Source organism: Gossypium arboreum, chromosome 8 (assembly GCF_025698485.1).
Source record: "Gossypium arboreum isolate Shixiya-1 chromosome 8, ASM2569848v2, whole genome shotgun sequence".
Classification (NCBI taxonomy): Eukaryota; Viridiplantae; Streptophyta; class Magnoliopsida; order Malvales; family Malvaceae; genus Gossypium; species Gossypium arboreum.
In genome coordinates this window covers 130071774-130084933 of record NC_069077.1, presented here as the reverse complement: position 1 = coordinate 130084933, position 13160 = coordinate 130071774, and the positions used below count along the sequence as shown (strand labels likewise).

The 13160-nt window shown below is 35.1% G+C and overlaps 1 long non-coding RNA gene across 1 annotated transcript; it reads right to left on the bottom strand.

Moving 5' to 3' along the window:
• Window positions 1–9952: 9952 nt before the first annotated feature.
• Window positions 9953–12144, bottom strand: LOC128296552 (uncharacterized). The gene is made up of 3 exons (XR_008287178.1): window positions 12068–12144; window positions 11517–11600; window positions 9953–10307 (listed from the first exon to the last, which is right to left on the bottom strand). It is a non-coding gene; the product is annotated as an uncharacterized LOC128296552 (long non-coding RNA).
• Between the last annotated feature and the right edge of the window lie 1016 nt (window positions 12145–13160).

Below are 13160 nucleotides of genomic sequence, written 5' to 3'. Positions count from 1 at the left end.
AATTTGTGAATAGCAACCTGAAAATTATCCAAATGAGTTTATTAATGAAATTGTGATTTGCAGGATGAACTAGATAAGCTAATAGATATATAATTGTGTACAATATTTGGTAAGATTTGTGTAATTATGCCTATGAGCTTACTAAGCTTCTATAAGCTTACTTGTGTATGTTATTTGTTTTGTAGATTGACTTATATACATACGGAGGATCGGATCGACATCAAGGGTCACACTATCCAGATTTACTCCGGTATATTTTGTTAAACAACTTTTTGATTTATATGGCATGTATAGGAGTTAAGTTGATAATGTAATTGTCTGAATGATTAAATATGTAAAGTATGTTAAATGTGATGTTTTGTGTTTGAAAATGAAACATACATATTTTGGATTGAAATAATTGATTGGTTGGGTTCTATTAGTGTATTATTGTGTTTAGGTACAAGAAAATGGATAAAAGAATGTTATTTGATCAAGATTTATAAATCAATGTTTTGGGCATAAATTAAGTGTGTTTGATAGGTGAAAATAGCTTAAAAATAGTGAAAAAAGAGGATTTCACACGGCCAAGTCATATGGGCGTGTGCCCAGGCCGTGTGGTAAAGTCAGAATCGCCCATGGACAGGCCACACGGGCATGTCCCAAGCCACACGAGCTTGTGCCCCTATCTTCAAGGAAAATTTTCTAAAGTTTCCAGTTTAGTTCTGAATCACTTCTAAAACATATATCGGGCCCCGTAGGCCCATATTAGGACTTTAAGATGAAATTTGATAAGAATTGATCTGGAATGTAAAGTTTATGACTCGATTTTTGTTTAAATATTAGTGTATAAGTCCGGTAATGCCTCGTAGTCCTATTCTAGTGACGGCTTGGGGTTAGGGGGTGTTATATTTATTGGTATCAGAGCTTCGGTTTAGTCGATTCTTAGAATATGTATGATGTGAAAAGTGTCTAGAATTACATGCAATATAAATCTGTGATTGTGTGATGTGTATAATCTGATGTAATCCTTGTTTTTATTATAGATTATCTTCGATTTAAAAAGATGTCAGATAGACTAGAACAAATTGAGCAAGAAGAGGTTAACAACAGAGTACAAACCTCAGAACAAGGAACAAGTAGTGAAGTTCCAATTTCATTGATGTGAGAATAAGAACTCAAAAATAGGATTTATGGATTCATAAATTAGTGGTATAATGAGAATGTACGAGAAAGAAATCAGACTCAGCAACCTCCTGCCCCTATTTCAACATCGGTAGTACCCCCAGTTGCTCCTCCACCTCCTCCGAAAATTGAATCTGGTAAACTTTCTCCATTTGAAAAGCTCAGAAAACATAGGGCCGAAAAATTTCGGGGAAGAACAGATGATGACCCCGTTAAAGCTGAGTATTGGCTACAAAGTATAATGAGGGTGTTTAAGCGAATGGCGTACTCACCAGATGATTACTTAGTATGTACTGTGTCATTACTGAAAGAAGAAGCTTATAACTGGTGGGAAATAATAGAAGCTGTGGTACCGGCTGAGAAGATCACTTGGGAATTTTTCTAAAATGAATTTAAGAAGAAATATGTCGTTAGAAGATATCTGGATAAGAAGAAAAGAGAATTTCTTGACTTGCGACAAGGAAACAAGTTAGTGGCTGAATATAAAAGAGAATTTGTTTATCTGAGCAAATATGCTCGAGATATCATACCCACTGAAGAAGAAATGTGTATCAGATTCGAAGAATGGCTAAATCATGAGATCAGAATGATGATAGGGGGCACGGAGATACGAGAATTTGTTGTTCTATAAGATCGTGCTAAAAAACTTGAAGAAATATATAATAGAAAGATGCAACAAGATAGAAAAAGTAAAGAATCTTTCAAAAGAAGTGCATCTAAGTCATTTTCAGCTTTACCAATGAAGAAATCTAAAGAGGAATTTAGTTGAGCCATTTCAGCACCGGAAAGATCGGGAAAGAGTAGACCAAGACAATCTGATTATAAGGTATCTGACAGACCTACTTTTAGCATGGGTAGTGTACAAAATACCCAAAGGCCTAAGTGCCAACATTGTGGAAGAAGTCACCCCGATGAATGTAGAAGTAAGTTAGGAGCTTGTTATAAATGTGGGGCCACGGATCACTTTATTCGTGATTGTCCCCAATTACAAGTAGAAAAAGTGGAACAGAAGGAGAAACATAAAACTCCTCCTCAAAAAAGAAGATGCTCAGGTTAGAGCAGTACTACCGGGGCTATTCGTTTGGGTATGAAGGATACTGCTAATCGATCAGAAGTTAGGGCTCCTGCTCGTGCTTATGCCATTCGAGCAAGAGAAGAAGCGACAACTCCAGATGTAATTGCTGGTACTTTCTATCTTTATGATGATCCTATGTATGCTTTAATAGACCCTGGGTCTACACATTCATATATTTGTACTATGTTAGCATCTTAAAAGAATTTGTTTGTTGAGTCTACTGATTATGATGTACAAGTTACAAATCCGTTAGGCCAAAGTGTGGTAGTTAATTTAATATGTCATAACTATCCACTGAAAGTTAAGGGCTGTGATTTCCTCGCTGATTTGATGCTGCTACCCTTTCGGGAATTTGATATTATCTTGGGCATGGACTGGTTAATGAAACATGATGCAGTAGTGAATTGTCGAGAAAAACGAATTAGTTTGAAATGTTAGACAAGAGATATTATTTTGGTTGAGTCTGGAAATTTGGATGATACTGTTAGAATGATTTCATCTATTTCTGCTCAGAAATTGTTGCGTAAAGGAAATGAGGCTTATTTAGCCTATATTCTTGATACTCGAAGTTTTGAAACAAAATTAGAGCAATTATCTGTTGTGAATGAATTCATGGATGTATTTCTTGAAGAATTACCAGGTTTACCACCTGATAGAGAGGTTGAGTTTGTGATAGATGTGCTTCCGGGAACAACTCCCATATTAATGACACTGTATAGAATAGATCCATCTGAATTAAAAGAATTGAAGACACAGTTGCAAGAGTTGTTGGACAAAGGGTTTATCAGACCGAGTATGCCGCCATGGGGTGCACCTGTCTTATTTGTGAAAAAGAAGGACGGTTCATTGAGGCTGTGTACAGATTACAAACAATTGAATTAGGTAACGATTAAAAAGAATATCCTTTGCCTCGTATTGATGATTTATTTGATCAGCTTAAAGATGCTGCGGTGTTTTCGAAGATAGATCTCAGATCTGGGTATTATCAGTTAAATGTAAAGGAATGTGATGTACCCAAAATAACTTTTAGAACTCAGTATGGTCACTATGAGTTCTTAGTTATGCCATTCGGTTTGACAAATGCTCCTGCTGCTTTTATGGATTTAATGAATAGAATTTTTCAGTCTTCCCTGGATAAATTTGTTGTTGTGTTTATTAATGATATACTGATTTATTGAAGGACAGAATCTGAGCATGCTCAGCACTTGAGAATTGTACTACTGATTTTGAGGGAAAAATAATTATATGCAAAATTCAAAAAATGTGAATTTTGGCTTCATGAAGTAGGATTCTCGAGTCACATTGTGTCGGCTGATGGTATACGAGTAGATCTGAGCAAGGTGTCAGCAGCGATTAATTGGAAAACTCCAAAGAATGTTACGAAAGTGCGAAGTTTTCTTGGGTTAGCTAGTTAGTATCGTTGATTTGTGAATGATTTTTCAATGATTGCTTCACTGATGACCTAGTTACTATAAAAGAATGTTGAATTTGTATGGTTGGAAGAATGCCAACGAAGTTTTGATCAATTAAAGAAAAGGTTGACAGAGGCCCCAGTGTTAACTCAGCCTGAATCAGGTGTGCCGTATGTAGTATATAGTGATGCCTCTCTGAATGGTTTAGGTTGTGTACTGATGCAGTCAGGAAAAGTTGTAGCATATGCTTCTTGGTAGTTGAAACCACATGAGAGGAACTACCCTACACATGATCTTGAGCTAGCTGCTATAGTATTTGCTTTAAAAATTTGGAGACACTATCTATATGGGGAGAAATGTTATGTGTATACAGACCATAAAAGGTTGAAATATTTAATGTCGCAGAAAGAGCTGAACTTGAGACAGAGGTGATGGTTAGAGGTATTGAAAGATTACGATCTTGTCATTGATTATCATTCGGGTAAGGCAAATGTAGTGGCAGATGCACATAGTCGAATATCGTCATTATTTGCTCTTCGAGCGTTAAATGCTCATTTATCTATTAATGAATATGGTTCTGTGTTAGCCGAATTAAAGGCAAAACCAGTATTCTTTCAACGAATTCGGGAGTTGCAAGAGGAAGATCCGAAGTTGGCGTTGAAACGACAAATGGTTCAAGACAACACGAACTTAGAGTACTCTATTGATAATGGTGGTATGTTATACTATCGCAATAGAATTTATGTCCCGAATAATCGAAAATTGAAGAATGATATCTTATCAGAGGCTCATAGTAGCATGTACTCGATTCATCCGGGCAGTACGAAGATGTATTGTGATTTGAAGAAAATGTATTGGTGGCCAGGGATGAAACAAGAAATTTGTGAATTTGTAGAGAAATGCTTAATTTGTCAACAGGTAAAAGTAGAACATCAAGTACCCACGGGTTTGGTACAACCTGTAATGATTCAAGAATGCAAGTGGGAACATGTGACTATGGAATTTGTATCTGGATTGCCTGTGACTCCGAAGAAGAAAGATTCACTTTGGGTGATAGTAGACAGATTAACTGAGTCAACGCATTTTATTCCGGTCAGAACGAATTTTTCACTTGAAAAATTAGCGGAATTATATGTGTCAGAAATTGTGAGATTACATGAGGTGCCGACATCAATTATTTCAGATTGAGATCCGAGGTTTACTTCGAGATTTTGGAGTAAACTACAGGAAGCTTTAGGTACTAAATTAAAATTTAGTACAGCTTTTCATCCTCAGACTGACGGACAATCCGAACGAGTGATTCAGATTTTGGAAAATACATTGAGATGTTGTATACTCGAGTTCAGTGGTAGCTGGGAAAGGTATTTACCTTTAGCTGAATTTGCTTATAATAATAGTTATCAAGCTAGTATCAAAATGGACCATTTGAAGCTCTGTATGGAAGAAAATGCAAAACTCCGTTGTATTGGTCAGAATTAAGTGAATCGAAATTAGTGGGAGTGGATTTAATTCGGGAAACTGAAGAGAAAGTTCAGATTATTCGAGAAATTTTGAAAGCTACTTCCGATCGTCAGAAGTCTTATACAGATTTGAAAAGAAGAGATATAGAGTTCAATGTGGGTGATCGTGTGTTCTTGAAAGTTTCTCCGTGGAAGAAAGTTCCACGGTTTGGTAGAAAAGAAATGCTTAGTCCACGATTTATCGGGCCGTATGAGATCACTGAGAGGATTGGTCCAGTAGCTTATAGATTGGCCTTGCCTCCAGAAGTTGAGAAAATTCATAATGTATTTCATGTATCTATGTTGAGACGGTATAGATCAGACCTTTCACATGTGATTCCTCATACTGAGATAGAACTACAATCAAATATGACTTATTCGGAGGAACCAGTGAAAATATTAGCTCGGGAAGTTAAAGAGCTAAGAAATAAACGAGTACCATTAGTAAAAGTGTTATGGCATCGACATGGATTGGAGGAGGCAACCTGGGAGACGGAAGAATCTATGAGATCGCAGTATCCGCATTTGTTTTCAGGTACGAAATTTCGAGGATGAAATTTCCTAAGGGGGGAGAGTTGTAACGGCCCAAATTTCAGTGATATCAGAATAGTGATTTGAGATCACTAAATCCGACATGTGAGTTTAGATATTAGTAAGTCAAAGTTAAGTGTGGTTTTAGAAATAATTTTAACTTAGTAAAATTATAAATTAAAAGAAATTTGTAGATTAAATAAGTTAAAAACGAGGTATCGAGACCTCAAATTCATAAACCGAGCCATAAATATTTTTATAAATATTTATAGAGTGTTAGTAAGTTAGTGTTAAAGTTTCATTAAGAAATTTTAAGGTTTCGGTAGTCAATTGGGTAAAAAGGACTAAATTAAATTAAGTGTAAAATTGTGAAATGTGATTAAATAGCTCTAGTAATAATTAAAGGTGGATTAAATAGGCAATTAAACACCTATTATTTGGCTGGATGGCATGAGTGTGCAGGAAAAATAAAAATCAAGTGTGAACAAGGGGCAAAATTGAAAATAGGGTAAAAATTAAATTGTAAAATATGATATATTAGGTAAAATCTAGAGTTTTCTTCATTTTTCTTCATCCTCTCCAGCAAAAATACAATTGAAGGGTCCTTTTAAGCTGGTCTCTCATATTTTTACTACATGTAAGCTCAATTCTTGATTATTTCTTGTAAACTTTGTGTTTTTGAGACTTTTACAACTAGGTCCACTTGTTTAATTCATTAGTTTTTGATTTCATGCGTAATTTTGAAAGTTTCCATGAATAAATGCTGAAATTTTATGATGATTTATCATGGAATTAAGGTTTTAATTTCATTATATGATGATTTTGTGAAGAGATTTTTATAGAAATTTATTTTAGGACCTAATTGTGAAAGTTGTTGGAATTAGGGTTTTGTGTTGAAGCTTGGAATGTCAAAGGCTGTGAAGTAGTTTGTAGTGTTTAGATAAAATGATATTTGAAAGAAATTTGTTTAATTGATGAATGAATTGAACAGGGACTAAATTGTAAAAATTAAAAAGTTTGGGGTAATAGTATAATTGCAAAAATTTAAGGGAATAAGTTGTGAAATAGAATAGAATCGAAATAGATGCTAATGAAGGAATGATTTTATAATTATAGATCAAGAAAACGAAGTGAATCGTGGAAAAGAGAAAATTCAAGAATAGTCCTTAACTTTCTACGACTTTTGCAAATTAGCCCAAGTAAGCCATATAGAAAATTGAATGTTTTTTTATGAAAATATTATGGTTTTTAAGTATATTATTGTAGATGAATACTATTAAGTAAAAATACATATTATTTGAAACAATGGATTTGAGTACTTCCATTCTGTAACCATAATAAATTGACGAAAAAGATGTGATATGTGCTTCTGTATAAGACCATAGCTGGGCTATGGCATCGGTACAATGTGATTCAAGTTCCCATATAAAACCATAGCTAGGATATGGCATTGGTATGTTATGTGATTCGTGTAAGACCATGGCACGGCTATGGCTTCGGTGTGTGATGTTTGACAATGTGAAAGTCCATAGTTTACTATCGTAATGTGATAATGAATCACTCAATTCCTTTATATTTCCTTAATTTGAAATGGAAGTAAATGAGAAATGGGCCCAAGGGAGTTAAATTTGTGAATAGAACTTGGAAATTATCCAAATGAGTTTATTAATGAAATTGTGATTTGCAGGATGAATTAGATAAGCTAATAGATATATGATTGTGTACAATATTTGGTAAGATTTGTGTAATTATGCCTATGAGCTTACTAAGCTTCTATAAGCTTACTTGTGTATGTTATTTGTTTTGTAGATTGACTTATATACATCGGAGGATCGGATCTACATCAAGGGTCACACTATCCAGATTTACTCTGGTAGATTTTGTTAAACAACTTTTTGATTTATATGGCATGTATAGGAATTGAGTTGATAATGTAATTGTCTGAATGATTAAATATGTAAAGTATGTTAAATGTGATGTTTTGTGTTTGAAAATGAAACATACATATTTTGGATTGAAATAATTGATTGGTCAGGTTCTATTAGTGTATTATTGTGTTTAGGTACAAGAAAATGGATAAAAGAATGTTATTTGATCAAGATTTATAAATCAATGTTTTGGGCATAAATTAAGTGTGTTTGACAGGTGAAAATAGCTTTAAAATAGTGAAAAATGAGGTTTTCACACTGCCAAGTCACATAGGCGTGTGCTAAGGCCGTGTGGTAAAGTCAGAATCGCCCATGGGCAGGCCACACGGGCATGTCCCAGGCCACACGGGCGTGTGCCACTATCTTCAAGGAAAAATTTCTAAAGTTTCCAGTGTAGTTCCGAATCACTTCTAAAACATATATTGGGCCCCGTAGGTCCATATTAAGGACTTTAAGATGAAATTTGATAAGAATTGATCTGGAATGTAAAGTTTATGACTCAGTTTTGTTTAACTATTAATGTATAAGTTCGGTAATGCCTCGTAGCCCTATTCCGGTAATGGCTTGGGGTTAGGGGCTGTTACAGTTAGACCATGTCTGGGACATGGCATCGGCATCGAGACAAGTGCTAGTGTAAGACATGTTTGGGACATGCATCGGCCTCAAGACGTAAGCTAGTGTAAGACATGTCTGGGACATGCATCAGCTACGAGATGTGTCAGTGTAAGACCATGTCTGGGACATGAAGTCAATGTCGGACCCCATATTTGAGGCTAAATGAGTATCCGATAATGTTCCATATGGTTCAGTAGTAAAAGTATGATTTAAAGTTAACTAAAAAAGTATAACTGTGTTGTGAGTGGTACAGGTACCTATATGGTATGTATGAAATGTGAGCTCAATATATGTTATATGAGGTGTAATGAATATTGATGAGTAAGTTTTACTTATGCCACTTGTGTATTATGATACTTGTGTATTATGTGCAACTTACTAAGCTTTATGCTTACTCCATCTCCTTTCCATTTTCTTATAGTGCCGCCTATCTAGCTCAAGGATCAATGGAAGTCAAAGATATCAATCACACTATCAATCGAAGCTTTTGGTATAGTTTGATTTATATTTTTGAATATGGCATGTATAGGGCTTAGACTTTGCTATTTTTATGTCATTGAAAACTAGCCAAATGTGTTGGCTTGGGTTGGGAACCCTTCATTTTGTATTAAGCCTTGAATGATGGCTAATATTCATTTTGATTTATATGCAAAGATGTTATTTTGATAGATGAGTAAAATGCACAAATGGAATGTTGTTTATTGTGGCTAATTTGGTTACATGGGATAGTCTTATCTTGATTTTGGTTGCTATTATGTAGGTTATGTAAGTAAGAGTGGCAAATAGGCTTGGTAAATAGCCTTATCTTGTCTACACAAGTAGACACTCGGGTGTGTGTCTAGACAGTGTGTGACGCACGGTCTGCCCCATGGGCGTGTGGTCTGGCCGTGTGTCCCCTGCACGTAAAAATTTCAATTCAGTATGCATGATAGTAAACACACGGGCAGAGACACGGTCGTGTGTCTCAACCGTGTGATGGACACGACCTAGCATACAGGCGTGTGCATTGGCCGTGTGATATTTTTGGGATGCTGATGTCAGAAATAGAATGTCTATGTTTTTGCACACGGGCTAGGACATGGGCGTGTCATGGCCGTGTAAAGGATATGGGCCATGCACATGGGCGTGTGTCAGGTTGTGTGAAAACCCCTGTAGGTGTGCATTAGGATTAATTCCACATAGGAGGAGGACACGGGCATGTCCCTATATTACCTAGACCATGTGAGCCTCACGGGCCATCAACATTGTAACACCCCTCGCCCGCATCCGACGCCGGGACGGGGTTCGAGGTGCTACCTGACTTTTACTAACACTTCCATACTAAACAGGGCCATGAAATCTCAAATAATTAAAAACTTTTCTTTTCACATGCAATTTGTCCCTTATGCGAGCTTACGAGGCCCAATACATGCATTCGGGGCGGTTCGGGACCCAATCGAGAACTCATGAAAAACTTAGAAAAATCTTTTGCGTTAAGGCTTCACACGCCCATGTGCTCAGCCGTGTGGCGAAATAGTCTAATTATCAAGCCTTTTGTCACTCTCACACCACATGCATAGATACATACTTATCCAATAACATACAACGTGGCATAAATGAGCTCTTAAACATCTACAAACATGATATGCTCAAGTTATTTTCTTATGTAATAAATATTATAGAATTTGCCCATATCATTACCACATACTAGACATAACTATCATTACATCACAAGCCATTCATGAAGCATTATTAACTATTTACCAATCACTTAATCCTGCATTAGTTACTAGCTCATCAATGAATCTCAATTCAATCTCTAGGCATACATGTTGTAAGCCACATCACAAGAAATAATAACATAAATGCATAAGAATAATCATATGGGCCCATAACGTCATTAGCCGACATAGGCCAATTTACATGACTAATACTATCTTAATAACAAGCCAATGCCTTTGGCTAAATCATAATATTACATACTCACATTAAAACCCTATACATGCCATAGACTCGAATCACTTGAGTTTACTTACTCCGATAACGTTAACTCGATAGGGTGATAATATCTCTGACGGCCTCCAACCCGAGCTAACCTGGAACTCTAGAAAACATGGGAAAGAAGGGGGTAAGCTTTCGCTTAGTAAGTTCATATGAAAACAATAAGCAACTCATTAACTTGTTTTATCAATGTTTACAACATATTTTCAAGTTCACTACAAGCTGTCTTTCTGAGCAACAGTCACTAAATTATTTATATCTGGAGCTACGAAACTTCGAATTAAGTTCCGTTAATTTTCCCTGAAACTAGACTTATTTTATTTTTTTCCATAAAATTTCCAGAATTTTTGGTTAAGCCAAATAGTACAGTTTATTAGTTAAAGTCTCCCCTGTTTCAGGGTATGACCACTTTGACCCCTGTACACTACAAACCGAATTTCTCCCTGTACAAAATTCCAAAGACCATGCCGTTTATTCCCCATAAAAATAGACTCAATAAGGAATCTATTCATGTAAGGTATAACTCTTAATAGTTTTTGTAAAATTTTTGGTGAATTTCTAAAGTTAGAGCAGGGGATCTCGAATTCATTCAGACCCTGTTTCACAAGAATTCAAATATCAAACAATATGGAATTCTTTTTCTTCCTATGTTTCTTTCATGTGAAAATAGACTCATTAAGCTTTAATCCCATATTTTATTCTGCCTCTAACTCATTTTCCACTATTTTTAGTGTATTTTCAAAGTTACACTACTGCAGTAACTCAAATCTGTCAAGGCTAAATTACTCATTCATGATCATTGTTCATAATATTAATACAACACCATTTTATCCATCATGGTAAGAATACATATTATGCATCATAGATCATCACATATCAAGGCATTCTCATAGGATTAGTATACATACTTGCACAACTCGTAACATAACTCGAGTGCATACTCACCAATGACTTACCTCATTGAGACCATCATTAACTCTTTCCTTGGATTGCCCGTTGAACACTTGGAATACTAATTAGATACTCGGAAAAGCCTTTGCACATAAGTGCTTCAATTGTAGCTAAAGCTACCTCATATCTCATGACATTTCAATGCTCACTCTCGAGCTAGTCATCTAGACTCATAATTCCTAGTGACATGTCACTCGTATCCTATTCTATCCCTAAGGTTCAAACGGGATTTTTCCTCGTCTATTAAGGCTTTGTCTTATCATATTTCTATTAATTACATACACATTAATATCTATACAATTCATGTAATGATAACATTTAAATACATGTATAGCATGGTATTGTTTACATACGAACTTACCTCGATACCACAAATGTGAAAAGGACATACTCGTCCATAAATCGATTTCTTTTCGTTCTAGGTCCAAGTCTCAATTTTCATCATCTATAACATCACATTTAGCCTACCAATCAGTCACAATATTCATATGGGTCTAAAAATCATATTTTTACAAATTTTCATTTTGACCCCTAAACTTTTGCATATTTTCACTTTTGCCCCAATGCTCGTAAATTAATTTTTATTCAATTTCTATAAGGTTTAAGACATGCTGAACATTTTTCTCTTCTATGGCAACTCCAAATTTTCACTAATTCACACACTTATGACCAATTTGTAACTTTCACAATTTAACCCCTTTTTGACATTTTTACCAAAATTCATTGAATAAAACTCATATTTAACACATCAAACATTCATTATCCACTATAAATCATCAAAGCACAACCATATCATGAATGGGTAAATTTTTAAACTCTAATTTCTCTTCAATCAATTGGTAGAAATAGAAAATTTAAGCTTCGGGGATCTCAAAAATACGAAAATCATTAAAAACGGGACAAAAACCATACCTATATAAGCCATAAAAGCTTGGCCGAATGGAGCTCATCCATGGCTGCTATTTTCTGTTCTTTCCACGGTTGAAGAAGAAAGAATGAAAAAAAATGATAGCTTTTATCATTTGTCTTATTAGGTTATTTTAATTAATTTACAAAATTACCCTTTTTATTTCAACCAAATTTCAAAAATACCAAACAAATATCCATTCACTAACTTATTAAAGGAATAATTGTCACATAAGGACTTTCAATTTAAAACTCATAACAATTAGGCACCTCATATATAAAGAACTCAACTTTTGCACTTTTTACAATTTAGTCCTTTTGACTAAATTGAGTGCTCAAACGTCAAAATTTTCGAATAAAATTTTTACGAAATATTTTCATAAATTTATAGACTATAAAAATATAATAAAAATAAATTTTTTTTTCTTCGTCGGGTTTGTGGTCCCGAAACCATTGTTCCGACTAGACCCAAAATCGGGCTATTACAAACATGACCATGTTGAAATGGCAACATGGGCGTGTTGCCCCTCTACACGGGCGTGTGCCCTGTTTCAAAGTCAATTTTTTTATAGATGGTTTAAGGACCCGGGTTGATTCCGAATAGTTTTCAATGGTCGATTTGGGGCTCGTAGGCCCATAATAAGAATTTTTAAGTAGAAATTGAAAAAGTTCTAATCTGGACCAAGTCTCGGTGACTTAGGGAGAGTTTGTGTGCATGAGATCGAGTTAAGTAATGCCTCCTATTCCGCTCCGGCGTGGGTGACGGGTATGGGGTGTTACAATTTTTAATAAGTATTATTAAGTCTCTATTGGTTTTGGTTTGTAATTTTTAATTATTTCTGGTCTATAGCATGGTAACTTTTCATCTGGGGATTTTTGCATGCATGGATTACTCAAGCATAATAATCGAAAAATGCATCATATTTGGCTTAAGTAAAATTTGACATTGTTCCTTAATTTTCGTTGCATTGCAAAGTATCCATTTTTGAAAAACAAATCGATAAGGCAACTAGATTTCCAAAATAACGTGAATAATGATTTTTCCACTGCATTAGTTAACATCAAATTTTTACAAAGTAAAGCGACGAACAAATGATTT